This window comes from Lutra lutra, chromosome 7 (genome assembly GCF_902655055.1).
Source record: "Lutra lutra chromosome 7, mLutLut1.2, whole genome shotgun sequence".
Classification (NCBI taxonomy): Eukaryota; Metazoa; Chordata; class Mammalia; order Carnivora; family Mustelidae; genus Lutra; species Lutra lutra.
The window spans coordinates 101679594-101707080 of NC_062284.1; the positions used below are offsets into that span (position 1 = coordinate 101679594).

General features: G+C 41.0%; 1 pseudogene; it reads left to right on the forward strand.

The window, feature by feature from the left end:
- LOC125104521 (40S ribosomal protein S3a-like) overlaps positions 1 to 27487 on the forward strand; it is a 37492-nt pseudogene that overhangs the window by 718 nt on the left and 9287 nt on the right.

The window sequence follows — 27487 nt, forward strand, 5'->3', positions numbered from 1 at the left end:
TCAAAACGAGGAAGCAGAGCCTAGGGAGGTGTGATTTTATCACTGCATCTCTTCCAGCCAAACTTGGTCATGCTATGATGTGGAAGCAAGATCTTCTGTCCCACGATCCTTGCCACTTTATACCAATTTCTTCCTGAATTCTCAAGTGGGATTCCTGAATGTCTCCCTTTATTTTTTTAATTTTTATTTATTTATTTATTCATTTGAGAAAGAGAAAGAGGAGGAGGAGAGAGAGAAAGAGCCTGAGCAGAGGGGAAGGTATAGGGAGAGAAAAAAGCAGACTCCCTGCCGAGCAGGCAGACCAACACTGGGCTCTGTCCCAGGACCCCAGGATCATGACCTGAGCCAAAGGCAGACGCTTGAGTCACCCAGGTGCTCTCTGAATGTCCCACTTTAATAGGGAATTAAGTAAACTAGTATCTGTAAAAACATTTAGAGTAATATTCATTACTTTTTGCTTGTTACATAATAAACACTATATAAATGTTTCAAAGATTAAAAAAGTCATAAAAATGTGGAATTATTCTTCATTCACCTTGTAAAAAAAATGGGGCTTATAAACATCTGTGTAACCTAGTTATGCATTTTCTCAATAGCAAGTACTTAGTTTGACTATTTAATGCCATAAACCAAATGCAACCCATTTATTCTAAGATTGGGACACATTCCCACTATAGGGACATATGGTACAGTGTCTATATCCAGGAAGAGTTAGCATTCCACTGTACACACAAACATTCAGAATCAGAAAATTGTACTGTAAGTTATGTGCACACAGGACACATGTGTGTATATACATCTTGGTTTTTCAAATAGCAATGACATTGCCTAAGGGAGCAATAGCTTTCACATCCTCCTCTGTGTTGAAAAGAAGGCTTTACTGAAGAGGACATATGGATGGGAATTCATTTTGGAATAGTCAAGATCTTAAATTCTAAAAGGATTTGAGGCTGGCTTGATTAAGCACAAACCCACAGCGAGAGATGTGGTGGTAGAATAGAAGTTTGTTGTCACTACTCTGGCCCTCATTCAGGATTTATAGCCCAAAGATCCGCCACCAGCTAGCTGTAATGGCAAATTACACTCTCATTCTCTGGCTTGAGTCTCCATCATCCTACTGCCTTCTAGACTTCCTCCTGAATCTCTCCCTCTAACTAACTGGTAGACTCTGACAGACTTCCTATTTTCTCTCTCTTTATTCCTACTTTATCTCTATACTTGATGAAGAATATAACAGAGAGAAGTCTCACTCTTTCCTCCAGATCTTGAAGAGACAGGAATGTTCTCCCTGACTTTGTCTAGGGTAGATGAAAGTATACATGAGATGATGGCTTTGAATCAAAGATGGTAGGGCAGGAAGAAACTTCAGAGTCCATGGGAATCTCTTTACTGTTCAGTTTTATGGCACATGTAGAAGCAGGTAATGTTTGTATTGGGCACTAAGGTAAATGGAGGAGCTTACTTAAGAGCTGAGGTGTCCAGCCTGGACACTCCAGATACTCTAGACTCTCCAGATACCCTGAGGGTGGAAGGGAGTCCAAGCTTGACAGAGGCTCTGTAAACTTCCAGGTCAACCCTAGGTATCAGTATCCAGCTGAAGACAAGGGAAAAGAAAGCATGGAGGATCATCTACAAGGATTATGATCCAGGTCTAATTGCACACCTTGGTGGACATACCATTGGCTGGAGCCTGTCATGGGGGGCACATCTAGCTATGAGGAAGGCTAGAACCTGGGTTTAGCTGTGTGTCCAAAAGGAAAAGGACCAGGTTTGGTGACTAGGTAGTGAGTCTCTGCCATAGGAAGGATATGACCAGTGGTATTCCAGAGACAGTGACAGAGTTGAAACTAAGACACACATTAACTTAACCCATAGCACAGGTCTCTCCTCACCAAACCACACTCTGACATATTTTTCATATATCTCCTATCTTAAAAAAAGAAAAAAAAAAAGCTTCCCATAAAAGGTAGCAAAAGGAAACCAAGAAGAAAGTGGTTGGTCCCTTCCCTGAGGAAGATTGGTAGGATGGAAAAGCACCAGTTGTGTTTGATATAGCAGACTCGGAAAAATGCTAGTCTCAAGGCCTCAAGAAACCAAAATTTCATCTGACTGCCTCAAGGTTCAAAAAGTGAGGCCTGTTGCTCTGCAGAATAATGAAACTGCATTAGAAAATCCAAACTAACCACAGAGGGTATTCAAGTGAAAACTGCCTGCCCAACTTTTATGACGTGGATCTTACCCATGAAAAATGTGCTCCGTGGTAAAAAAAAAAAAAAAAAAAAAAAAAAAAGGCAGATCATGACTGAAGCTCATGTTGATATCAAGACTACTGGAAGTTATATGCTTCGTTCTGTGTTGGTTTTACTGGGAAAAAAAAAAAAAAACAAAAACCGCTCAGATTTGGAAGGCCTCTCACACCTGGTATCTACAGGTCCACCAAATCCAGAAGATGATGGAAATCATTACCCAAGACATACAGACAAATGACTTTAAAGATGTTGTCCATAAACTGATTCCAGTCAGCACTGGGAAAGACATAAAAAAGACTGGGTTCATGATGGGTTCATTAGAAAAGTGAAAAATGCTGAAGAAGCCCAAATTTGAAATGGGAAAACTCATGTTGCTTCATGGTGAAGGCAATAGGTCTGGGAAAACTTCTGGGATGAGACAGGGGTACAGTTAAAAGAGCTGATGGATATGAGCCACTAGTCCAAGAATCCGCTTTTCAGACTTTTAATGGTGACAAATATAAAGTCTTATTTGTGGAGGAAAAAAAAAAAGACACATATAGCCTGGTAAATGCAATTCTGGCATACTTTCAGTCAAAATCTACTCACAGGAAAGGCCGTGGTGAAACCTGTGGGAATCTCACAAAGAAGGGTCACATTTGCCTCCTTAGAAGAGAGAGAATTCCCACCGCTACCATGAACTCTGTAAGGAAACCAGCCTCCGAATCCTAAGCCTTGCTTCTTCTTACTTCTTTCGGTTCTTCCCCACTTGGTTGCTTCCTGAGGACCTGGGGAGGGAGGCAAGATGAGGGTTATTGCGCGGTTCACTGCAAACACCTGTCTCTTGGTTTTTACCTCAACCTTTGATTCAGATGTTTTCACTTCCTCCCCTTTTTACACTTGGCCCTTTGGTCTCTGTCCCCTGAGCTGACTTTCATCATCCAATTAGAAATAACACCCTCTCCTCGCTACCAGCTTTTCTGGGAACCGTAGGGAGTAAACCCCAAGCCTCCCTCACAGCCCGTGGGGCCAGCCGTGCTTCAAAGGAGCGTGGTGGCGACACCAGCTCACGGCTGGGCTTCTTTTCTGTTTGAACAGCTTCTATTGCTCACTGCTGATCAGTAACTCAATGATTCATTAAACACACAAACAATGAGTGAATCTGTTCCATTAGCAAGGCCACCTGTTGATCTCAGACATCCTCAGCTGAACTCTGCAAACGTGAACAACAGAATGCCCGCATCAGTGGAGGGCCCCATCCGCATTTGATGGCATGTTACAGCAGGAAAAGCAGAGTTCCAGCCTTGCTGGTGCTTTTATGCTTTTCCTTTCATCTGGTAGCAGGGCTGCAAGAATATACCAGGGAGTACAATGCCCTTCTCCATAATCAACTGGAAAACTCCAAGAGCTTGGTCATTATTGCTTCCTTAGGCTGATGGAATTAGACAAAAGGGGAGAATGGGAATATCCTGTGCCCTTTTGCCTGCAGGTGCCACGGCAAAAGAATTAGCAGAGTGCTAAATAAAAACAAAGAAGAAAATGAAAAAAAAAAAAAGCAAACGCCATGTAAAAGCCATCTTATTTATCATGAAGATCCCTTCTCTCCACTGGAAATAATATGGTCTCTTTGCTACTTAGCCCCTAATTCCCAGAGCTCCTCCAGGCTTTTGGATACTGGTCTGCTAGTGTTCATCCGTTTATTATAAATCAAGACTACCAAAAATCCTATAAAGCTGACTGTGTGAAGCTTTTGATGCAGGTATCACAGCAAAGTTGATATTTTGTTATTTAAAAAAGTAGTACTCTCTCTTCCCTTCCGTTTAACCCCTCTAAGCGTTGTAATAAAGAGAAGAGCTTTCGTAAGGTCAGCAGTGTTTGTTTACAGCCTGGAAACTGTATCATCTCAAGAATGAATTGCCTCTTGGGGGGAACTGAATATGAAATTTTTCAGGTGGATATGAAATTGCCTCTTTAGGGAGAATTTCACTTTTGAGGGCCACACTCATTAGGATTTGTACTTCACGCTTCCGAATGGTTAGGCTTTAATTTCTTTTTTGTGACATTTTGATTGAAGTCTTTGATTACATAGTCCAGTTTTTATGTTTTTGATTAATGTATTTTAGACTATCATGAAACACTTTGTTGTTTGTTGGTTCTTGTAAGAACACAGACGAAGTAGAGGGAAACAACTCTTCAGCGAAAATTCCAGTTTTTATTAGTTTATCGGGTAAAATTAAGAAAAAAAATAATCCGTTTAAAATCCCATGACAGATTTCAGGGATTACCAGGGCTAGTGGCTGTTTTACTTTCATTTCTGTGGCCCTGGAAATGGTAGAATGCCAGGTGAGGAATTCAGGTTAAACTTCTTTCCTGAATATTGTTTTGCCTTTTAGACGACGGGCTTTTAGCTACGGGCATTCAGAATGAACACGGGGAACAGCTGGAGGCCGGCAGACTCCACGGCTTGGGTTCTTCAGGCAGGTGTGAGCATATCTCCCTCATCCAGCACATAAAAGGACCACGTGCATTTTCAAAGGGATTTCTGCAATTCTGGTCTTTTGACAACCACGACTATGATTTGATTGCCAAATGCAGGTGGTTGTGCAGAGGTCCGGTTGTGCAATCAAAAGAATCCTCAGTGTTCTGTATAAAATGCAAAAGCACAAGGATAGGCTTAAAAAAAAAAAAGACTTAATAGGAGATAGCCACATACGAATTAAAAATTAGGCCGAAGACTCATAGCTATTCTCTCATGTGGTTAGACTAGCACTGTCCAATAGAACTTTCTGCAGTGGTCCAATAGAACCTTCTGCAATGTTCTGCACCTGAGCCATCTAATAGGCTAGCTACATGCGGCTACTGAGCTCTTGAAATGTGGCTAATGTGACTGGGAAGCTAAATTTCAATTCACTGAAATTTAAATAGGCACATGTATTTAGCGGTTGCTGCGTTGGACAGAAAAGGATTATTCTATAACTCCATGAGGACACGGATGTAGTTGGTCTTCATTGGGCTATTCCCAGTAACAAGGTGGGTTTTCTACGTTCATTCTGAGTCCTCAGTAAGTATTCATGGTGTGAAAATATAAATCTGATCACGGTCCATCCTTTCTTAGCAGTCTTAAGTGCTTCTCCTGGTCTGAGAGTTCCAACTCCTGGCAGGCCCACCCTCTGCTTTTGTGTGTGCAGTATTCTCTGCCTGGAATTCTCTTCTTCCCACTTGCCACCTTGGCAGGCCTCTGCTTATCTGTCATAACCGGAAAGTCTTACCAACTGGCCCAAACCGAATTCATCGCCCCCTTCCCTTGGTTCCCATGGTGGTGTGGGGGAAATGTCAGAGCATGGATGTCTCAGGGCAGACTCTCAGATCTGTGTGTCAATGTTTGTAAGGAAATTCCCAAGGGAAACCAGGCAAGGCATGGGTGGGGAGAAGAGGGCAGGGAGCCAGGAAGTGTGCCGTCACGAAGTCCCACCAAGGGTCGAATTTGCTCAGGAACTCTATAAATCAAGCCTCAGAGTTTTCCTGACCAAGGCCAAGGAACTAGTGTTTTCACGCTCTCACTTCCATCCTTTGCTGGTCAAGGACCACCCATGGAATGTGCGATCCCAGGTGCTCCACCCATCTGGGTGGGCACAGGAGACTCCAAAGATAGTTCCCCAAGAAAGAAGGCAGGCTCTGACTGTGGGAAGCAAAGCCCATGAGAGTGACGGGCAATTGGGGCAAGCAGCACAAAAGTGATGGAAAGGGATCCTGAGGGATCTGGGCAGAACACAAACATTAGACCTTCAACATTATCCTCTCAGAGAGGTATTAGAAAAGTGTCCATGTGGGTTGCAAACCCAGATCCATCTTATTCTAGAAAAATAACTTGTTTTTAGTCTCCTCTGTAAAATTCAGGTGCACTTCCCATACTTCCTCCCCTCCCTGCCCTCTGCCTCCCAACCCATACCTTGCCTCGTTTCAGTAGGGGTTAGTGACGACTAAGAATTCAAAAATTGCAGCTATTATTAAAACACAGCAGTTTATTGTGATCTCTGACAATAAATGTGCTGTCTGGCAATAATACTGCATATCCGACTCTTCCACTTTGAGATTGTCTAGGGCAGTAATATGCCTCATTGGCCTTTAAGTCACTGGCACTTAGGCCAATGCCTGACCCCGAGTAGATGTCAGATCAATATTTCTTTAGTAAATGAGTGATACTCAACTTTGAACCTAATCTCTCTTATCATCTCTGATGACATGTTACATTGAAAGTCTCTATTCATGTGTCTATTTTGCCCAATAGACCATAAGGGTAAGGTTTCTTACTCTATTTTTATTCCCTCAAATGTAGCACGCCCCAGAAAATGGAAGATGTTAGATACTTGTTTGTTGAACTGATATTTGTTGGGCAAGAGTCCTGAAGGTTCCATGGGTCAGAGTATTATAATCTGAAGTGTTGTTTTCTTCATTTCTGAATTCGTTTACAGACTGTGATCTCAGATCCCTCACAGTTCAGCACAGTAAAACAAAAACTCCTCTAGGTTTTTCAGGAAGAATGTGATTTAATAGAGGGAATTGGGTGCTAGAGTAGGCAGAATTTCTAAAATGCTCTCCCCAATGATGTTCCACCCTAATCCTGGGAGCTATGAATATGCTGATGATCCCTCCTGTGATTTTGTTATGTTATATGGCAATATTCCCAGTACCAAGGTAGATTTTTCTACCTTGTAGAAAAGTTTTAAGTTCTCAATAAATATTGGTTGTGTGAAATGTAAATCTGACTGTGTTCCATCCTTCCTCAATAAATATTGGTTGTGTGAAAATATAAATCTGACCGTGTTCCATCCTTCCTTAGCACTCTTTGGGTGCTTCTTCTGGCCCACAAAGAGGGATTACTGGGGCTGGCCTGATCTAATCACTCAAGCCCTCAAAATCAGGGAGCTTTCTCTGGCCGGGAAGAGAAAAGAGAGTCAGAGTCCAAGTGTGAGGGGATTGGGTGTGATGGGTCCTGCTCTGGTTGCCATGATGAGAGAAGGACTCACGTCATCATTGCTGGTATGAAGATGGAGGAGGCTACATGCGGAGAGAGGCAGGTGGCTTTAAGCAGCTCAGAGACGCTTCTGACAGCCAAAAAGGAATTGGGGACCTAAGTCCTAAAACTACAAGAAGATGAATTCTGCCACATCTTGAATGAGCCTACAAGTATATTCTTCCCAGAGCTTCCAGATAAGATCCCTGTCAGCAGCTGACACCTTGTTTTTAGACCCAAGGTTTCAAGCATGAGAGCAATGTGGACGTCTCTCCTCTCTTGCTAACAGTTTTAAAACTGTTTTCTTTAAAAACCCAACTCTGGGAAGAAATTTCAGCATCCAAGTTCAAGAGAGGTGGGATGAAATTCTTTGTCCACAAAGTGGTGAGACTCTGACCTAGAACCCTGTTTAGCCCACCTGACCTCTGACCTATGGAGTTGTGAAGTAATAAATAGGTGTTATTTCAAGCTGCTAAGTTTGTAGTAATTTGTCACAAAGCAGTAGAAAACCAATACAAGTTCTTATTAGATTGTGGAAAAGCCTGGAGTCAAGAAAGTAAGGTGATCTACTCCTAAATTTTAGCTTGTGCTACCATAGGCTACCAGGGAGCTGTGGGAAATTACAACTGGCCCATAACCCTGAAACTGGGGCCTAGCAGTGAGAGAGACCAGCCAGCTGCTGCACTGGTCACAACTGCTGAAGCTCACTCTCACCCCACCAGAGCTGAGGCAAGGAGGGGGCCTCTTGCTCTCTTCTGCCTTACAGGTACCCCAAGAATGAATTTTAGTATTAAACATGTCATATCCAGAATACTGGTAGAGAAGAAGTTCTGGGACATGTGGCTCCCAGCATCTAGCACCTGAGAGAAAGGGGAACCTATAAAAGGGGTGAGGAGAATGTCGATCAACAATGAATAGTATCCAATATGGCTCTTCAAATGTTCAAGATCCCTTTTTTAAAGAAGATTTTATTTATTTATTTATTTATAGAAATCACGAGCAGGGGGTAAGGGTAGAGGGAGAAGTAGACTCCGCACTGAGCAGGGAGCCCTGTCCTGGACTCAGTTCCAGGACCCTGGGATCATGACCTGAGCTGAAGGCAGACGCTTAACAGACTGAGCCACCCAGGCGCCCCTGTTTAAGCTCCCTTTAAGTCAGCCTTCTGGTAGGAGTTATTTTCATTTTACAGGTCAGAAAACTGAGGTTCCACTGTGTTAAATATCTTGCCTAAAATCCCATAAATAGGAAGTAGCAAAATCAAGTTTGGAACCCAGATCTATTTCTCCCCAAGTCCACCTTTTTCTGTCTCGGTCATTCATGCGGGGCGTGAGGTAGAACTTCTAGGACTGGCTGACAGTTGGACTGTGGAGGCTCAGCTAAGGAAGCAATGGAAGTGGTAGCAACTTCATTTTATTTAGGGAAAAAAAAAGTTTTCCTTAGGTTTCTGGCAAGGGCTGCTGTTAGTCTCTGGTTGGAGCCCTCTCTAGCTCTGTCTCCTCCTCCCCTTGTCTCATCCAAGCTTCCTCCTTGGCCCACAGTCCCTGACTTTGGACACAGACCCTGCAATGTGTGCTCTACTTTCTGCGTTTATTTTGGTGAAGGGTCCAGCCTCCTTCCATGAGGCAGTCTCCTTTCTGTGGGTGTACACAATCGGCCCTTCTCTTCTGTGGTCAGGGTCTCTCTGCCTCTCCCCAACTGGGGGCTGGCACCGGACTGAGGAGCAGCATCAGGAGAAATATCCCCTCCAAAGGGGAGGAGGTGGTGTGGAGCATTTCCCCCAGACAGCTCTATCTTTGCTACATACCAATCCAATTACAAACAAATTGGCCCAGGGGTTCAAGCATGAGAGCGATTTGGCCTTCTCTCCTCTCTTACTGACAGTTTTAAACCTGTTTTCTTTAAAAACTCAACTCTGGGAAGAATTTAGCACCCAAGCCCGAGAGAGGTGGTATGCAATGATCCCAGATATCAGGGTGTAATGAGGCTCCGAGAAGGAACTCTGAATTCTATTTTTTGGGGAAAAAATGTAAGAAAAAGAGACAGGTTCTCTGGGATTTCCCAGTGACTGTAGGTTGGGGGCTGGGAGGCTGGTCTTTTCTAGGTCTGACTTGACCAGCTCTCTGGTTCCTTTCTCTTCCCTGGGGGGCTCTCTTTTCTGGACTTTTCCTCAATGGTGAGGAATTCATTCCTAGGTTTCTGGAGGGAGGGAATGAATGTTTCAACTGTCTTTACTATGCCTTAAAAGACATGATTTTTTTTTTTTTTGAAACATGCTCATACTTTGATATAGCTGAATGCAAATAAAAGCAGGGCATCTGTGTCAAAGAGAAGTGGACAGTCCACCTATTTAGAAAGTCAGGCTTTTTTTACTCAAGATTCCCATGGGAACACTGTCAGGAGGGAGACATGTGAAAAAATGTTCTCCTTCTGTCTTTTTAAAAGTCTGTTTAAGCACACCTTGCACTGAAAACCTAACTTAACTAGAAAGAAAAGCAGATATAAAGTGAGTTTGTAAATGGTGTTGGGTTTTGTTTTGTTTTGTTTTTTGACCCCAAATTCCTCAGTCCAGGTTTTCCTGAAGTGCAAAATTGTCCCGGGCTGCATATTGACATCAGTCAAATAAAGGATGATCCTTCTTTCTGTTCCCTTGTCTTTTTGAGAAAGATCACCTGTCATTTCCTATCAGCACACCAGGGACACTTCTCCTGTGAGGATCTGTGTGGAGTTTCTGGGGGAAATCGAGTTCACTTGCTCTGACCCTCTCAGCTGGTAGGGAAGCAGATGCCATTAAAAAGCCTCTTCAGCCACCACTCTTCTTTTCAGAAAGATGTCTCAGAGGATTTCCAAGGTGATTCAGAACATCCTACTGAGGTGTTTAGAGACCCGAGTCAGAGGATGTTATTTAGATATGGACATGTACTCCGCCGGGCAGGGGGGCATACACCAGAGACTTGGGTAGCCACATGCTCTGTTCCCATGGTATCTAGAGACCGGTGGGGGGAACCAGCAAGTACAGCATGATTAGAAGTGAGAGAAGTGCTGTGATGGTGAGAAGGAGGTCACAAGGGCACAAAGAAGGGGTATGTAACCTGGACCTGGCAGGAAGAACTTCCAGAAGGAATGGCAATGGTGTGTAAGACTGTTAATGACATTGCCACAGTCTCTGTGATGAGATCTCAGCAACTGACCTGAACAGAGAATGGAGGTGTATGTCCCTGAGGGGAAACATGTTGGGGGAATACTTCCAGTGGATCCACTTGGATGGGCTGTAGCAGGACTGTGGCCATGCCAATAGATTCTGCAGCTGCACTTTGATGGCCTTCGACTTTCCATCCCTAAGTCAGTCGAGGAGCCAGAGCTCCTCCTCCTCCTTTATTTCCTGCCTTTCTTAAACAACAGCTGTGTAGGGGCGCCTGAGTGGCTCAGTGGGTTAAGCCGCTGCCTTCGGCTCAGGTCATGATCCCAGGTCCTGGGTTCGAGCCCCACATCGGGCTTTCTGCTCAGCGGGGAGCCTGCTTCCTCCTCTCTCTCTGCCTGCCTCTCTGCTTACTTGTGATTTCTCTCTGTCAAATAAATAAATAAAATCTTTAAAAAAAACAAAACAAAACAAAAAAAAACAACAGCTGTGTAATTCAGTGCCTCTTAAAGGGGAAATGCTGAAGACTAGATAGGAATTCCAGGAGGGATGTGTGGTGAGGAGATGGGAGGCCGAGTGGACTCTTCCCTCAGCTTCGTTATGGCACCTGCCTCGCTTCATCTGCGCGTCCAGCCCTCGGGTCACAATGAAAAAGAAGATGCAGGGATCATCCTGTCAAACTGTCAAATTTGAGGGTGAATGAAATATCCACAAGGGATCTCCGAGAAGCCAGAAAACTCATACTTTCTTTCTACCAGGGAGAATTTGAACCTATGTCTCCAGATTTAAAAGTCTAGGATATTAATTCATTGTGACATCTGGTCCTTCCCTTTGATATTTTAAAAATAGGCTAGAACCAGAATTGTGAATCCATGCTCCAAAGTGCTACTCTCAGATTCTGGGAAAGAATGCAACTCTGAGTTTATCTTGTTTATTCAACTAGTCTCTGGTCATTTGTGTAACACGATATTTCTTCCATTGGATGCTGTAAGCCAATTTCTAGCACAAGGTTTCCATTTTGTTTTAATTATCCATGAAAGAAAAGAATGTGGGAATGTCTGTTTTCCCATTTTCAAGGACTGTGGTGGCACCAGTAGCTGGCTGCTGACTTCTAGTCTCTGCTGCAGCCACTTGAGGATGTGAGATTCTCTATGAATCCTAGAATTTTGAAACTAGAAAGAAAATTTAGCAATATGTAACAAGAACCATAAAGATGCTCCTACCCTTTCTTCTAGGCAATCCACTCTAATGAATTTCAAGGAAATGTTACTGACCAGACTACCAATATACATTCTCAAATATGTCATTCTATTTTTTTTTTAAGTAAGAAAAAAAAGTGAGATACCACAAAGATATTCAACATTATGGATCTTGCTTTGAAAGTTGGGATACATTAACCTGAAGTAATATTAATGCAGTTCTAAAATAATTATTAAAGCTGCATACATTCAAAAATTTCTAATGAAAGCCTACCATGTACCAGTGCTCTGATATAATAAGGAAATAAGCAGATTTCCAATTTATGTTCCCTAGGACCTTGGCTACTTGAAAGACACATACCTACCATAACTACAGAAGAAAATTTGCAGAAAGGTTATTAGTTGGCAAGGTAATAGATACTTTTTAAGTACTTTTATAGAAAGAAAATTTGTTACATTGGAGAAAAACTTGTTACATTGTCTTATGTCAATTAATATACATAAAATTTTAATAGGAATACATAAGGTGCTGCTAGCTTTGGAGAAAATTTCCGAGAGTGTAAGAGTGAACATTTATTCATTCTTGGTTCATTTATTTATTGAGCAACTAATATATGCTAAAAATACAGCAGTAGTTAAGAAAGAGACATAATCCTCACAATTGGTAACCAGGTCTGTGTTTTACTTTAATATATATTTAATGAATATTTGAATCCAAAAATTATCTTAGAATAACATATGCTAATTTCCATCTTTCCCATCTCCTTTCTCCAAAAACACTTGTTGCAGAGGGAAAATTTAAGTTTCAGAGACAGTCATTTGCCTGAAGTCTCATAGCTTATTTGTAACAGGCCTGATACTAGAATCTGATTCTTGGTTTACCTGCCACCTCATCCCCACATTTCTCTTATAATTCTCACATCTCTCTTAAAAATGAGTTGTTGGAACAACAACGGAAAATCAGCACAAGTCTTTAGAACATGATTAACGATATTGGGCAGAAAGTGAGAATGATCAAGATCTGTGTTTCTCAAGCTTCCATGTATAAAAGAATTATCGAGAGTCTTGTCCAAATGCAGATTTTGATTCTGTAGTCTGGGGTGGGACTTGAGATTCTGCATTTATCATAAGCTTCCTGGTGATGGTAATAGTGCCTGTTCTTGAGTAGCAAGAACCTGAGGGAAGTATGGGAGAAATTCAGGTTTAATCCACTGCCAGTGTTCTTTCTAGTTTCATCACCAGGGAAGTATAGATATCAACTTTTTGCAGTCTAAGTTTTCTGCCACTAACTGCTGACAAGGTTTCCCTTTCCCTCTCAGCACTTGCTCTACATGTCAATCTCTTTCATACAATATGCCTGTGAAAGGCAGGAAGAATATTCTAGAACCACACCACTATGAGATAATGGAATAGAAATTTGCACCTAGGTCATTTGACTCCCAAGCCCTTTCTCTTAACTGCTGTAATGTGTAGCCACTACACTGTGTCCCCCTCACCAAGTGGTCATGGCCCAGGTCTCCAGAGTCAAGAGCAAACCTGGGTCTAAAGCCTAAGTAAGCACTTAGTCCTAAGATCCAGTTATCTTGTGTTGGTGTTTATATTTCTTTGTGTATAAATATAGATAATAATAGCACCAATCTCACTAGATGCTTGGATAGATTAAATGTGATAATGTACACAAATCACTGACCTCAGTGTCTGGCATGGAGTGAGTGCTCTATAAAAGTAGTTGTTATTATGGCTAGCTGAGTCTGAATCTCATTCTGAATTCTTGGAGGAGCTTATGCGAACCTAGTGCTTGAGGCAGACAGGATATCTAAGAATTATATTTATTTAAAGTTTAATATTTTAATTAAGTATACTCTAAATATAAATAATATATGAATAAAATGCTAAGTAAATAGTGAAAAATAGAAGTACAGCATGAATAAATACTTATGCAAATATACAGATACAGTTAAATAACATCTAATGTTTTTAATTATTTACACAAAACAATATAAATATGTGGACAAGATATAAATTACAAAAATAATATATAATTATAAAAAGTTTAAACAAAATGAAGATATAATAAAACCGTAATTTAAATAATTTAAATTTAAGTAATAGAGTAAAATAATTTAAGTATATCATATATTATTTAATATATTCACATATATATGAATGCAACAGCTGCACAAATGCACATGAATACTATGAGAACACGGAAGATGGTCACTAGCTTTCTACGATGAAAAGAGAGATAACTTCTGAGTTCAATTCAGAAGAAATAGTTTGAGGTTGGGAAAAAGCACATTGGGCTGAGGGTTTGGAGTAAAGAGGGCAGTAAGCAATAAGGCTGTAATAAAGATTGGTGATAGTTTGTAAAGAGCCCCTAAATCACAGCCTTTATCTGTGGACTGTGGGGGGCCATGGGAAGGTGGTTTTGAGCAGACCAGGCATGTGATTAGACATGTCTTTAAGTCTGTGGGGTAGACAACTTGGTTAGAAATCCTTTGGCCTGCTCTCTGCTTTCTTCAGGAGTCTAGACTGCTTCCCAAGTTTCATCACATAGTGCAATAGTCTTTTGAAATTGTCCTAGCCATTGAAAAGGTAAGGGGGAAGCAGTCACTGTGCAACAGGGTGTTTCCTCATCCCTGTGCCTGTGGATACTAGAATTTCACATTGAATGGTTAGATTTGAGGCATTTTTTTTTTATGAAGGGAAAGAATTACTGATGCAAAAGATTTTACTAAAGGGAAGGAAATTAGATGAAAAAAAAAAAAAGAAGAAGAGGTGAATACAAACCAATGCCTTAACTCCTGTTCGTATTGTTAACTTCTAATTTCTTATCCTCAGAGATACTTCTCCTTAACTTGGACCTTAAAAAGAATGAACTCTGAATGTCATAGGAGCCCTTGTGATTGAGTGCCCAGTAAAGACCACGTGTAGAATGCTGTGATGGGGGAGGGATATTTTAAGTCTCTTCATTACTAGCTAACTTATGTGGTTGGAGAAGGAAAGGAAACGTTTCCTTAGAAAGGAAACATGCTAAAATTAGAATCTGATCCAACCTTTCATATCATTCCCAAAGAGAATCACCTTCTAGACTATTTGTTGGCAATCAGATGCATAGATCTGCATATCTTTATTGGCCTTTGCCACAGGAATAGCATCTCAAAGTCTTGTCCCATAACACATCATGTGAAAATAAATGATAATTCTATTTGACATTTCCTTTCATCTCAGGATCTTAATCTCCTGAACATTCTTTAATAAAGACCCACAATACCCTGTGAGGTAGGTAAATGTTAGTGTGCTATTTTATGAGTGTGGAAGATGATTGATAAGGAGATTAAGCAATTTGCCTGTAACAAAGTAAGTTTGTAGATATGGGAGTCAAATTTCCACCCTCTGAGAGGAACACAATAATTGCTAAACCAAGATAAAAGCCTTTACTCATCCTTTTTAAATGATTGAACAAAATGGAATCATGGCTTTTTCATTCCCAAGTTATTAGAGGTCATTCAAAATTTAAAAAAAAATACATTTTTCAAAGAGAGGCTCATATTTACATGTACAAATTCATTTCTTCATTGGCTTACAGAACCTCATGACTATAGTGTTCTGTTCCTTAAATAATTGTAACTAAATCCCAGTCTTTTCAAAGAAGGTATGGAGTTTGTTATTATGTAGAATAATCTTCATCTTCCAAATATATCCTGCATTTAGATCTAGGTCTTCTTGTAGGATGTTCCTAATTAGTACTTTGCTGCCTTACATGAGATAATTTCATACCATTTAATTAGGATATAGAGTTGTAGTGTATTTTCTCTACTGATACCAGATGCACTTTATTGAGCACTTATTATGTGACATACTCTTTGCTAAAGCTCAACATACTTCACATTTACTCCTTAAACAATGTGAAGGAGGTACCATCTCATTTGACATATGGGAAATCTCAAGCATCAGGGAAACTTGCTCAGTCAGGATAACACAGCCAGGAAGTGGTAAAGTGTGGAATCTCCCAAGATTGACCCTGGTCCCAACTTTTCTGAATATTGGATCATAAACAATACCACCAGCTCACTAGAATTCTTTTGTAAGGAAAAATAGAAGTTTAAGGTATGTCTTTTTTTATGTATTAGCTTCCACTAAAATGAGTTTAAACACTTGACATACTTTGTACCCACAGTAGAAATTATTAAAATGGTTCTTGCTATAAGCCCAGATACAGAATTTGTAGGAGAGCTGAAAATGAATACAGCAAAACATTAATCTTTAGGTTGTTTCCCTGATCCCCGGAGTTCTTTTTTTTTTTTTTTTTTTTTTCACAGAATGGGTTAAGTATTCTACTGTTTATGAGTACCTTCCGTCTTCTCAACCACACCCAGCATCTCCTCCAGGATGTATACTTGGGGGTGGTTGTCAAAATTCATTTTGTTGTTTCAAAGCTTTTTTCCATCTGATAGTCAATTTTAGTTCCCTTTCCTCTTTTGTCTTCTCTACGAAAAGTTGGTGATATCTGAAGCTCTGTTCTCTCCTGACCATAATGACATCCAAATCTATTACTCTATACCTCTTTGGTTCTGTGAGGGACTTTTCTAAATGTTGTTTGTTTTGCTGAAGGATTGGTAAATAATGTGTTTCAGAAGTGACATTTTGATTTGCAGGGGCCAGACAATCTGAACATGGACAGACTTCCTATAAATCCCACATGTTTTTCTGTATTTCAATGCTGTCTTCTTAAATGCAGCATCTGTAGCATAAAACTGCCAAAGAGGGGGGTCATATTTTTGTTTTTTACCAATAATTCTAGGTGACCTGCTTTTACCCAGATCCAACAACTTGGATTATTTACTCACTCTTCTATTAAATCGAGCCATTTTTTCTAAACACTAAAGATTTGACATAGTATAAAATATCTCTTTGGCACTGCCTCTTAAAAATGTATACACATGTTACTTCCAAAAAATGGTCTTCTTGAAGAACAAGATGAAAATTTAATGGCAGCTTTAATTTTAACTTAAGACACTTAGAATATTACACTAGCAAAGAAGAATTCACCAACAGCTGCATGTCTGAGAGACCAAGGGACTGATTAAATCCGTCACATGGACAACATCTAACTCTGAGTGGTAGGTGTGCTCTACAACTTGCAGTAAGTCTGTTACCAGATGAGCCAACTTCAAAGATAGTGGTGGGCTGTGCAGAGGATAGTAGGAGGTGGGGAAGTGCCAAAGCTTCAAAGAAAGTTGAGGGTGTTTTATGTTTTTTTTTTTTAATCATTTAAATTCATTGACTACAAAAATATTCTGAGGTATGTTGATAATGAGCTAACATTTATTTTCAGTTTGAGGACATTAGTATACAAAGACAGATTAAATAAATAATGCAAATTAATTGCATTTATATTTTAAACAGAAGAGTACTTCAAATGCAAATAGGAGACATCCTGTCTACAAGGATATTTAGCCAATTGCTTGATGCATGTGGTTACAAAGAAGATTGAGTATTGTCCAAGAGGCACAGATGGGATGATTTAGGCACAAACAACTTTTATTTTGTGACTTCTGTGCAAACTCTTGGACATACCTGCCTTTATAAAAATTATATTCTTTGTGTACATATGAAAAGCCTTAAATGTATATCAAGAAATTATATAGCAAGCAGTTTCTTGGCTAATAACTGGGGTTATTAAACTTTAATATATTACAGATCCATATTCTTTATAGATTTGTTATAATTTAGGAGTTAAATGTTGACAGTTCCTAGTTACAGAACTTTTATTTAAGATTTTGATTAGAATAACATTTCCCACCTGATTTGAAGCAGCAATTTCTAGGATTGTTTCTCTTTTTTTATGCATATGTATGGTAAATTCACTAGAGGATATAGTCAGCTAAAAGTATTTTTGATACTAGAAGATCTTACACTTGGGATGTTTTTAAAACGTTTTCCCGAGCTCAACAAGTGCCCTATTGAAGTATTTGTTTCCCTCTTCTGGTTGGATACTAGGAAGACCATAGCCATGTTTGTCCAGTTCTAGTAATGGATACAATTTCAGGACATGTAAATATGTATACTAGTCTCTGGCTGGTTTGAATTTATTTTCCTACTCCTGTTTTCTTTTTAAGTGTTTTTTTTTAATTATTAATATTAAAATTTTAAAATTTTAATCATATTATTTTAAATCTTACATAATCTTATCAAAAATGTAAGCACAATTCTCAAACTGTAACAACAGATGAAACAAAGATACTGATGTTTCAACACCCATAGCTCACTCATGATAAAATGCTGAGGAAACTTCAACTCTGCCTTTTTGCATGGATGACACAGGGCTGCCTAGATTTCCAAGGGTAAAGTGGAATGAGAAATAATATTACTATTAATGATTAACTCATCTAGGTCATAATGAGGATAATTATTTTTGTGTATCTTTATCCCTCTGGGATATGAAATAATTGTTTCAGTGCTCTGCCAAGTACATTTAAATATTGTTATTGGTTGAAACAAAATGCAAATCTTGTGGGCCTCATCCAGTGTGTCCAAATGCAAAGAAAGATACAGAGAAGGTAACACCCAGATTCACATTTACTAAGGGATTCCAAATAATGCCCTAAATGACTATTTTGGAGCTCAGTTACATGCAGGTGCTAGGAGGATTTATGCTGTGAATGCCTGAAATACTTTCTCCACGGAGGGGAGATTATTAAGTACTAGTGAGCCTGAGTGTTTGGTGCCAATACTAACCATTAACTTTTGGCTCTAAGCCATGACTGTCTACTCGGCGGTGGATTCTGCCACCAAGGGGAAGGTCATTAAAGGCTGTTCTTTATTCTCGTTAGTATGTTCCAACATAATTAACAGAAGTTGTTCACCAGATGGTTTCCTTCCTGTCAGCAAGTACCTCCAACTTAATGGGCTATGCAGGATTCTTTACTTTAAGTGGGTGAGGCGGGAAGCAAATTTAAAATATATCATCTTTGATCCTCCCACTTCTAATTAGTTCTAAAGGTTTTAGATAATAATGTAAAGGGGGCAGGGAAATGAAATCATTCTAAAAATCAAAGAATCACAGATGGCCAATGAGAGTTTTAGACATACCATGGGCTGTTTCTTCCTCCACTCCAGGTCTCTGCCCAGCACCAGAAAAAGCACAGAAACTGTTTCAGCCTACCTTTGAAATATGTTCACAGAGCCTTAGAGCTGAAATGGATTGAAAATCTGATAATAAAATTCAATAAATGTTTATTTAGTTCCTATTGGGTCTCAGAAATGGTAAGGGATAGTGGGGATGGACAGCAAGACTTTGCCCCTCTTGACCCAGAGGTTAGAGAGTCATGGGTTCGGACCTGTAAACCAGCGATTTACAATGGAGTTTGGTAAGGACTATAGCAAATGCTGTTGGATTCCAACCTCAGTGCCACAGTCCCCTCTTGTAAAATAAACATCTTGATCTTGTTTATGTATGCCCTCTCTTGCCCAAGGTACTGAATGCAAAGTGGGTCTGCTCTAAACCAATCTTAGTTGTTCTATTCCCCTTGCCAGTGTTTGGTTTATAAATTTGTAGACATATGAGCCACCTCTGGCCAATACATCACAAAGGGAGGCTTGATTGGGAGCTTCTGGGAAAGGCTTTCTTGCTTCTAAGAATGCACTAGAAAATCTGGCCCCCTTCACTTCCATTGTTGATATTGTCATAGGAATCGTCTAGCTACAAGGCATAAGGCATCATGAACTACCTTCCAGTAGCTCAAACTAAGTGGTTTCTCTCTACACTAGTTACATTTAGGAACTGATTTTATTATAAGGAGTATAATAAAAATACACCATTCTTACTCATTATCTCAAATGATTATTATAACAATCTTGTAAATCACATGAGACAGAAACTGTTCCTTTTATAACAGATGGAGAAACTGAATCTCAGAGAGACTGTTGTGATGAGCCTGGACAAAGCTGTTGGCTTCGAAAACTGAGGATCCTTCCTACCACACTATGTTGTTTCTACCTTAAATAGAGTAAAATACTCAGTTGCACTGGCCAGGGATACTATATAATTATAAAACATTTCTCTCTCTTTTTATTTTTTGTCTGAAAAATACTAACTCTGTCTTCTTTTGAGTTTTTATCCTAGCATTTAAAATTCAGTTTAAATCCATATTTTTACATGAAGAATTTTTTTGTTTTTGAGAGAAAGAGAGAGAGAGGTGGGGGGAGGGGCAGAGAGAATCTTTAGCAGGCCCCACACCCCAAAAGGAGCCCAAGTGGGGCTTGATCCCACCACCCTGAGTTCATGACCTGAGCTGAAATCAAGAGTCAGTTGCTTAACTGAGCCACCAAGGTGCCCTCCACGAAGAAATACTTGTTTTTTTATTGTTGGGGGTTTTTTTTTTTAGACTTATTTAATATTTTACAGAGAGAGTGTATGTGTGTGTGTGGAGGAACAGAGGGAAAGAGAGAGAATCCTAAGCAGACTCCCAGCTCAGCACAGAGCCCAACACAGGGCTTGATTCCACAACCCTAAGATCATGACCTGAGCCAAAATCAAGAGTTGAGTGCGCAAACGACTGAGCCACACAGGTGCCCTCACATGATGAACTATTTTAAGTGAAGTGAGGTAAGAAGGGATATCTAATAGGGTAAAATATCATTCTAATAGGGTAAAAAATCAGTTTAATGTACTCAGGACCAGAAAGGTTTCAAAAGACTCTGAAGGGAGCAAGAAGAAATGGCCTCCAGTTTCATGCATCGCATACCATCACTCCACCTAGGCAGTGTTGCAGCAGTGATGAATGCACTGGAAGGCTGAGCCATAAAAATCCGGGCTAGCTTAGTAGTTACAGGCTTAATAATCATGTGCTAGAACACACTTGTGAGGACAATTTTACTCATTCACTTTAGTTGTTAGGCCTCTTTTATTTGTGAGTGACAGAAAGCCCAACTCAACTGGTTGAAACAAAACAAGTAATATATTGGCTCACGTAACTAAAGAATGTTCAACAGGTGTCTCTGACTTCAGGTGCAGCGTGATCGAGGGCTCAACTCCTGTCAAGAGGCTCCACCTATGGGCTCTCCTTTCTCTAGGTGGCTCAATTCTGGCTCTGAGCCGTGGTCCCAGACTTAAGGCTCATTTCATCGTAGCACCCAGTTCATTGGAAATATGGTTTGCCTCTGGAAGCACTCAAATGGAAGTCCAGGAATTGAGGTTCACAGGCCTTGACTGTATTGTTGCAGTCCATTGAGCCATTTCTTGGTCACAAATCTTCACTGTCTCGTTACTATATTATACCTGCACCTTTTTTTTTTTTAAAGATTTTATTTATTTATTTGACAGAGAGAGATCACAAGTAGGCAGAGAGGCAGACAGAGAGAGGGGGAAGCAGGCTCCCTGCTGAGCAGAGAGCCTGATGTGGGGCTCGATCCCAGGTCCCTGGGATCATGACCCTAGTGAAGGCAGAGGCCTTAACCCACTGAGCCACCCAGGTGCCCCATACCTGCACCTTTTTGCCAAGACCTCAAAATAGGCAAAGTATACTCCTCCATTTCCCTTGGCCATGGCCTTGGCATGATTTATTTGGTGAATATGACACTAACAAATAGGTAGAAGAGGCTTGGGTGTCCTCACACAGCTGGGCTTGCCTTCTGGCTGCAGTTCTGTCTTTTGCCATGAGAAGAACATGCCTTTTATGTAAAATTTGTGCAAGGAAGATAAAAAATACATGGAGAAACCTGGACTAGAGGACTATACCTGTTAGCTATTGCTCTAATAAAACCATGTAACAAATTATTCAAAAACTCAGCAGTTTATACATTTGTTTCTTGTTTACATTTCTGCAGGTGGCTGAGATTTGGCTGATAACGACTAGGCTTGGATGATGTTGTCTCCAAGTGAGTGATTCTGTCCAGGGTTTCTCCATATGACTTCTACCTTCTTTGCACGAACAAACCTTACATTCAAGGCATGGCAGAAGGGAGATGTGCAGCAAAGGAGCAAGGCCAACTGTGTAAGTATGCCCAAGCTTCTTTTCGTATCATAGGACCATCCATTTGGAGCCAACACCATCCAAGCCTAGCCTTCATTAGCCAAATCTCAGCCACCTGCAGAAATATGAGCAAGAAACACAAATGCCTGTGTTTATAAGCTATCAAGTCTTGGCATAATTTGTTACATGACATTACCAGAGCAGTAGCTAACTGATAAAGCTTACCATGCCCATCACTATGCCATTCACTAAGGCGGGGGGTTGGAAAGTGATTAGAAAAGTCTAGACTGTGAGTTCACTGCTAAAACCAGTGATAGAGTCTGACTCACCTTTAGCATAAAGGCTGAATGGGCAAAGAAATCTGGACATTGTTAGTAGCAAGAACAAGACTACTGCCCCCACCATCAGCAAAACTGGCATTTAGATTTAGCAATGGGTTATATCAAGCTGCCACATTCTGCGTGCAGAACCATTGTAAATACCTGACAACCTGGGGCGCCTGGGGGGCTCAGTCGGTTGGGTGGCTGATTTCAGCTCAAGTCATAATCCCAGGACTGTGGGATCGAGCTCCACATCATGCTCCCTGCTCAGTGGGGAGCCTACTTTTCCCTCTCACCACCCCCCTCATGCTCTAAGTAAAAAAATAAAATCTTTAAAAAAAATAAACACCTGACAACTTAACAAGCATATGATGCACTACCTGTCACTGAAGGGCAGATGGTGATGGACAGAAAGAATGACCTTCAGAAGCTGCACCTTGTACTGAAGCCTTGTGCCCAGAACAAAACAAGTAAGAGGCTTGGCATTGTCTGTGCTAGTTGGGACACACCTAAAATGTTGGGTTTGATCCTGACCATCACATTTTTAGAGGCACATTACTAAATTGAAACTTGCTGGAAGTGAGGGATCCAGAAATTTTTAAATGAAAAAAACTGGACTCTATTGGCATAGCAGATGGGAGGAGGATGGAATATGAATCAAGGTCACCAGGAGAAGAAACCATTATTTTCAAATATCACAAGAGATGATGTATGGAAGAGAGATAGTACTTAGTCTACAGTGTGCAGATATGTGTAATTGTGGAAAGAATATGGGCTTTGGGGTCAGGGAGATGGAACTCTACCACTTACTAGCCGTGTGTCTTTGACAGGTAACATTCTCAGTGTCTCTTGTCTCATCAGTGAAATGAGGATGTTTCCTTGCACCTAGAAATTTTGGAGAGCTTGGAAAGTAATACATGTGAGGCTGGCCCTTGTAGGTGCTTAGTAAATGCTAACTATTGTAATATTGGTGATGTCATTATTAGAACTGTATTAGAACCAACATACAGAATTTATAGGAAAGCACCTTTCAGCTAAGGATAATAAAGAAGAACACTTAGCACTGTCCAAAACCAGAGTGGGCTTCTGAATGTCATAGTGTATCCTTAGTGTCTGGGAACTGTTTCCACAGAGGCTGGACTTGAGGAATGAAGTGTAGAGGACTTGCTGGGAGTGCTGGCAGGCCACATTATATGGATTTCTAGGTTATCCCCTAATTCCTAGGTCCTAAGTTCAATGAACTGTGAGCCAGCTTCATTAACACTCGTCCCCAACTGGGCGAGCATTGAAAGGTATTATAAATAGGGAGTCCAAACATCTGGATGTACTTGGAACAATCTTGGTTTAGACCTGTTGTCCTGGTGCAATTATGAAAGAATCCCCTTTCTCTCTCAACAGTGTCCCAGTTTAGATGGTAAAATTATATAGTCGCCCTAATTATAACTATTCAGTGAATAGAAGCCAAGCATGTTCTTGTTATTTTCAAAATAAGTTACCCCCCTTAGCGCCTGAATTACCACCCTTCCTGGGTTTCCCTTCCTGGTGTAATGGTATTATCATCCTCCTATTAACTTAGCCTCACACCTTTGGAAGCCGCTTCAGCATTTCTGCCTCCCTCTCCCTGCACCTTCAATCAGTTGCCAAACCCTTTTGATCCTATCTCCAAAACACCACCAGTATCTGCTCCTCCTTTTAAGTCTCAGTGCTTTAATTCAGGTCTTGTTACCTCTTGCCTGGAGCATTGTAAAATCCTCCTAACAGCCCTGACCCATTCTATCATCCATAAACCTCACTGCCACTGGAGTGTGCCTTTTAGAGCATGCCACCAATCTCGCTGGTGCTTCTGATTCCCCTAAATAGATAAAATTAACTTTCTCTTGTATGGGTCTTATTGCATCACGTAAAAACAGAAAGGTTTTCATCAGGTGTGGAAGACACATTGGGGATGGCATGATTTAAGATGTAGAGGTATGTGGCCAGCACAGAATTCCCCTGGAGGCACTCAGGAGGGCATCTCAATGATACAGGTCGTTAACCTTCAGAGCAACTGAAATCTGCTGCTGGAACCAGCCCGAGCAACTCCTGCTTGGAAGAGACAAGGCTAACATAATCAGTCAGGGACAAAGAAAACAAACAAACAAAATGGCTCCCAATCTGAGCCTAAATGGAATGTCTTAAGAGCAGGTTCTCTGAATTGCAGATGCTGGTATGCAGTAGATACTGATTTTCCAGGGAGTTGCTTCTCTCATGGGCAATTTGATAAATAACCTTCTGAGGTTATTTACCCAATGTTGACGAGTGATTCCTTTGAGCAATCCCAGAGCACCCAGCTAAAATGGAAACCATTGCCAGCCTCTCAGATAGGCATTCACATTCAGCGGGCCTGTTTCCACTGAAGCTGTGTCCCATGGAGCCTGTGCAGACCATGTTCTGTCTCTCACCTGTGTCTACTATGTTCCTCTTCTTCCTGAACCAGGGCTCAGGTGTTCTCTTCAGGCAAAACACTCTCCCATCACCTCTAATTGTGGCAATGCTTCCCATCTGTCAGGGTTCAGCTCCAACACCACTTCTTCCATAAGATTTGCTAAGATTCTCCTGGGGTCTTTAATGTCCTCCTTGACTACTTTTCCCTGCACATTATCTATCTATCTATATATCTATATCTTTATCTATCTATATCTTTTTGCCTATAAATGTGTCTTTAAGCTGTAAGCCCCAGAGAAGATACATAATGTCTATTCATCTTAGTGTCATCTTTAGTGCCTTACATATACAGATTTTGAAGAAGTGTTTATTGAACTAAAAGATATTTTAAAAAGAGTATCTAAATTGGATTACACAACCATGTGAAATTGAAGTATCTCCTAGAAAGGGGACCATAAAGGCAACATTACACCTTTATTTGACCAGGACAGGAGAACACCCCTCCTAGTGGAGAAATCTCTTTGCTTTGCAGTTAACAAAATGATAAAAAAGACTACAACCAACTTTTAAAAATGATGATTCAGAAATTTTTGAAAAGCTGTGGAATGCCAGAAAACACTGAGTATAAAACTAATCCAAATACTTTATTCTTGGTTATCCTAATACTTAAATTCCTTAGTTATCTTAATACTTAAATTCTTAAATTTGGCCTATAATGTGTGGAACTGGTGGAGCAACTTGTTAGTCTACTCACCTATTTTGGGCAATAATCCCTAGAGAGTATCAAATCTTCAGCAAATTGTTGGCCTCCATCTAAGCAATTTTGGATTACCTTACAGGTTCCAGTCAGTGGGATATCAGATTGCTTCCTGTGTAGTATGCAGGTTTAAACCAACAACCACAAAGGCCTATCTTTGAAGCATAAAACACTTGGACATTAAAACTTCTTTCAGGCACCGTGCCTGAGGTCAGAAATCTGCATTTTCAGCACACATCACCTGGGATTTCTCAGCACGCATGGCCTGAGTTCCACATTCTCACTCAACTTCCAAGCATGCAGTTCTCTTGGAAAGAGAGAGCCCGGTTTTGGAGTCTGTTACAAAAGCAAAACATGGGACTCAAACAGACAACCAGTGAGAAAGATACCCTCTTGAAAAGAGAGATTATGGAGACCATGACAAGGTTATCAAGAAACCATTTGAACTGCTTAAGGTGAAGCTGAGAAAGACATCTGCATTTGGTGAGCCCAAACAGAAAAGCAGTTTCCATGAAGACAGGGAAGATCAGACTTTGGGAGAATGTCACCAGGAGTGAGTTGAAAGGGCTGTCACTAGAATGTTTGAATTCTGGCATAGAATCCTACAGCAAAAAATCCTAAAGCAATATGTGATTCCTAACTTGGAACCGACAGACTGAAAAAGAAGGTATCATTAAGAAATGCCCCTGAAAGAATTGTATAAACATGTGATCAAACATGATGCTTGGTTAATTTAAAAGGGGTAGTCAAGGCACTACCATTTGTCTCCTGGAAGGAGTGTGGGATAGAAGGGTAGGAGATGGTGCGCAGTACTCTGTGGCTGGAGGCAGAGGGCTGAGAATCTGCAAGGAGTAGGCACAGGGACCAGCAGAGGAACTGTGGGAGGATAGATGCATATCCTCTTACGGGCCTTGCCTGCCATGCCCATAGTGGCCAATTCCTCCTCCCCAAACCCTGAGACCCAGAAGGGACCTCAGAGCTTACTTAGTCCAACACTGTTGTGTAGCAAGAAGGAGGGTAATCATAGAAATGATGAATGGGGTACTCACTCACCCAGTGATAGAGTTGGCTCTTGAACTGAATTGTTAGATTCCTCACCTACGCTTTTTGCCCTGGGGCAAGTGCTTCCAAATCAGATAGCATCCTGGCGCCAAGCCCCAACTTCCTCCCCTGTGCAGAGCACTCTCCTGCTTTCAGATTTCACACAAAGGAAAAAGAGTGTTAACAATCCTGAAAGATGCCATGAAAGAAGGTGTGCACTAGGTACTTTGTCTCTGTTATCTTCAAAACAGCCCCAAGTGGCAGCAATCATTGGCCCCATCCTACAGGAAGCTCAGAGAAGTTAAGGATCTTGTCAAAGGCCACAAAGCTAGTAAAGTTGGGAGACAAGTGAATTCAGTCATTATGACTCCATATCAATGCTCCTCCACCCCCATGGTGAAGCTATCAGGGATTCTACCCCGTAGCTAGTCCCTGAATGGGTTTCTTGAAATTACCAAGAGTCTGCTCTTCCCTGGCCTTCTGCTCTGACGCCCACCTTCCCAGTTCTCAGACCCTGACCTGTGGGGCTCAGTATAGCACAAACAACCCCTGCTCAGCAAGCAGTTTCAGTTACACTGGATCCTTTTTTGTAGGGTAAGAAGTCTTCCTTTAGGAGCTCAGCTCTTTTAGCTTGGCCCTGAAGACCATCAAGTGAGAGACACCTGTACACAGGGGAGCTTAGGGAGTAGTTCTGTGCACACTGAAGACTGGGAAGATCAAGGGGAGTGAGAATCACTATGTGGGGCAGGAAAGTGATGACAGAGAACACAATGCCTTCTTCCTCTTTTCCCTTAAGGACAAAATACCAGGAAGACGTCTGGAAATGCAATAAGAGATATATAGCTGGGGCTAAACCATCCCAACCCATGACCCTGACCCTGGACATGCCCAGGTCAACTTAATAGAGGAGTTTATAAATAAAGATGGAACCCTTCATAAACCTGAATATTTAGTGGCTTACACCACAACTATTGAAATTTGCGAGGAGAAGGTGGCTGAGGAGAATGTGGGCTTAGAAATGAAGTTGTGTCCTGGGTTGTTGGGCCTATGAACACCAGGTTCTGGATGGGTAGAATGAACACTGGAAAGGAGGCTCTGGAACTGAAGAAGGTTCTTTTTGCATGTGAGCATAGGTCTTTCTGAGTCCTTTTGTATTAGAATGCAAAGGCTATAGGCAATAGGCAGTGCAAAGTCTATAGGCAATTAGAAGGCTATAGGCAATAGGAAAGCCAACTCAAACTAGCTTATACAATAAGGGTATTCTTCAGCTTATATATGTGAGGAAAATCAGAAGTAGGGGTGGGCTTCAGCTTTAGTAGATCCAGAAGTTCAATGATATCATCAAGGACTTAGTGTCTTTTCATCTTCCACATTGCTGTCTACAGTGTCAG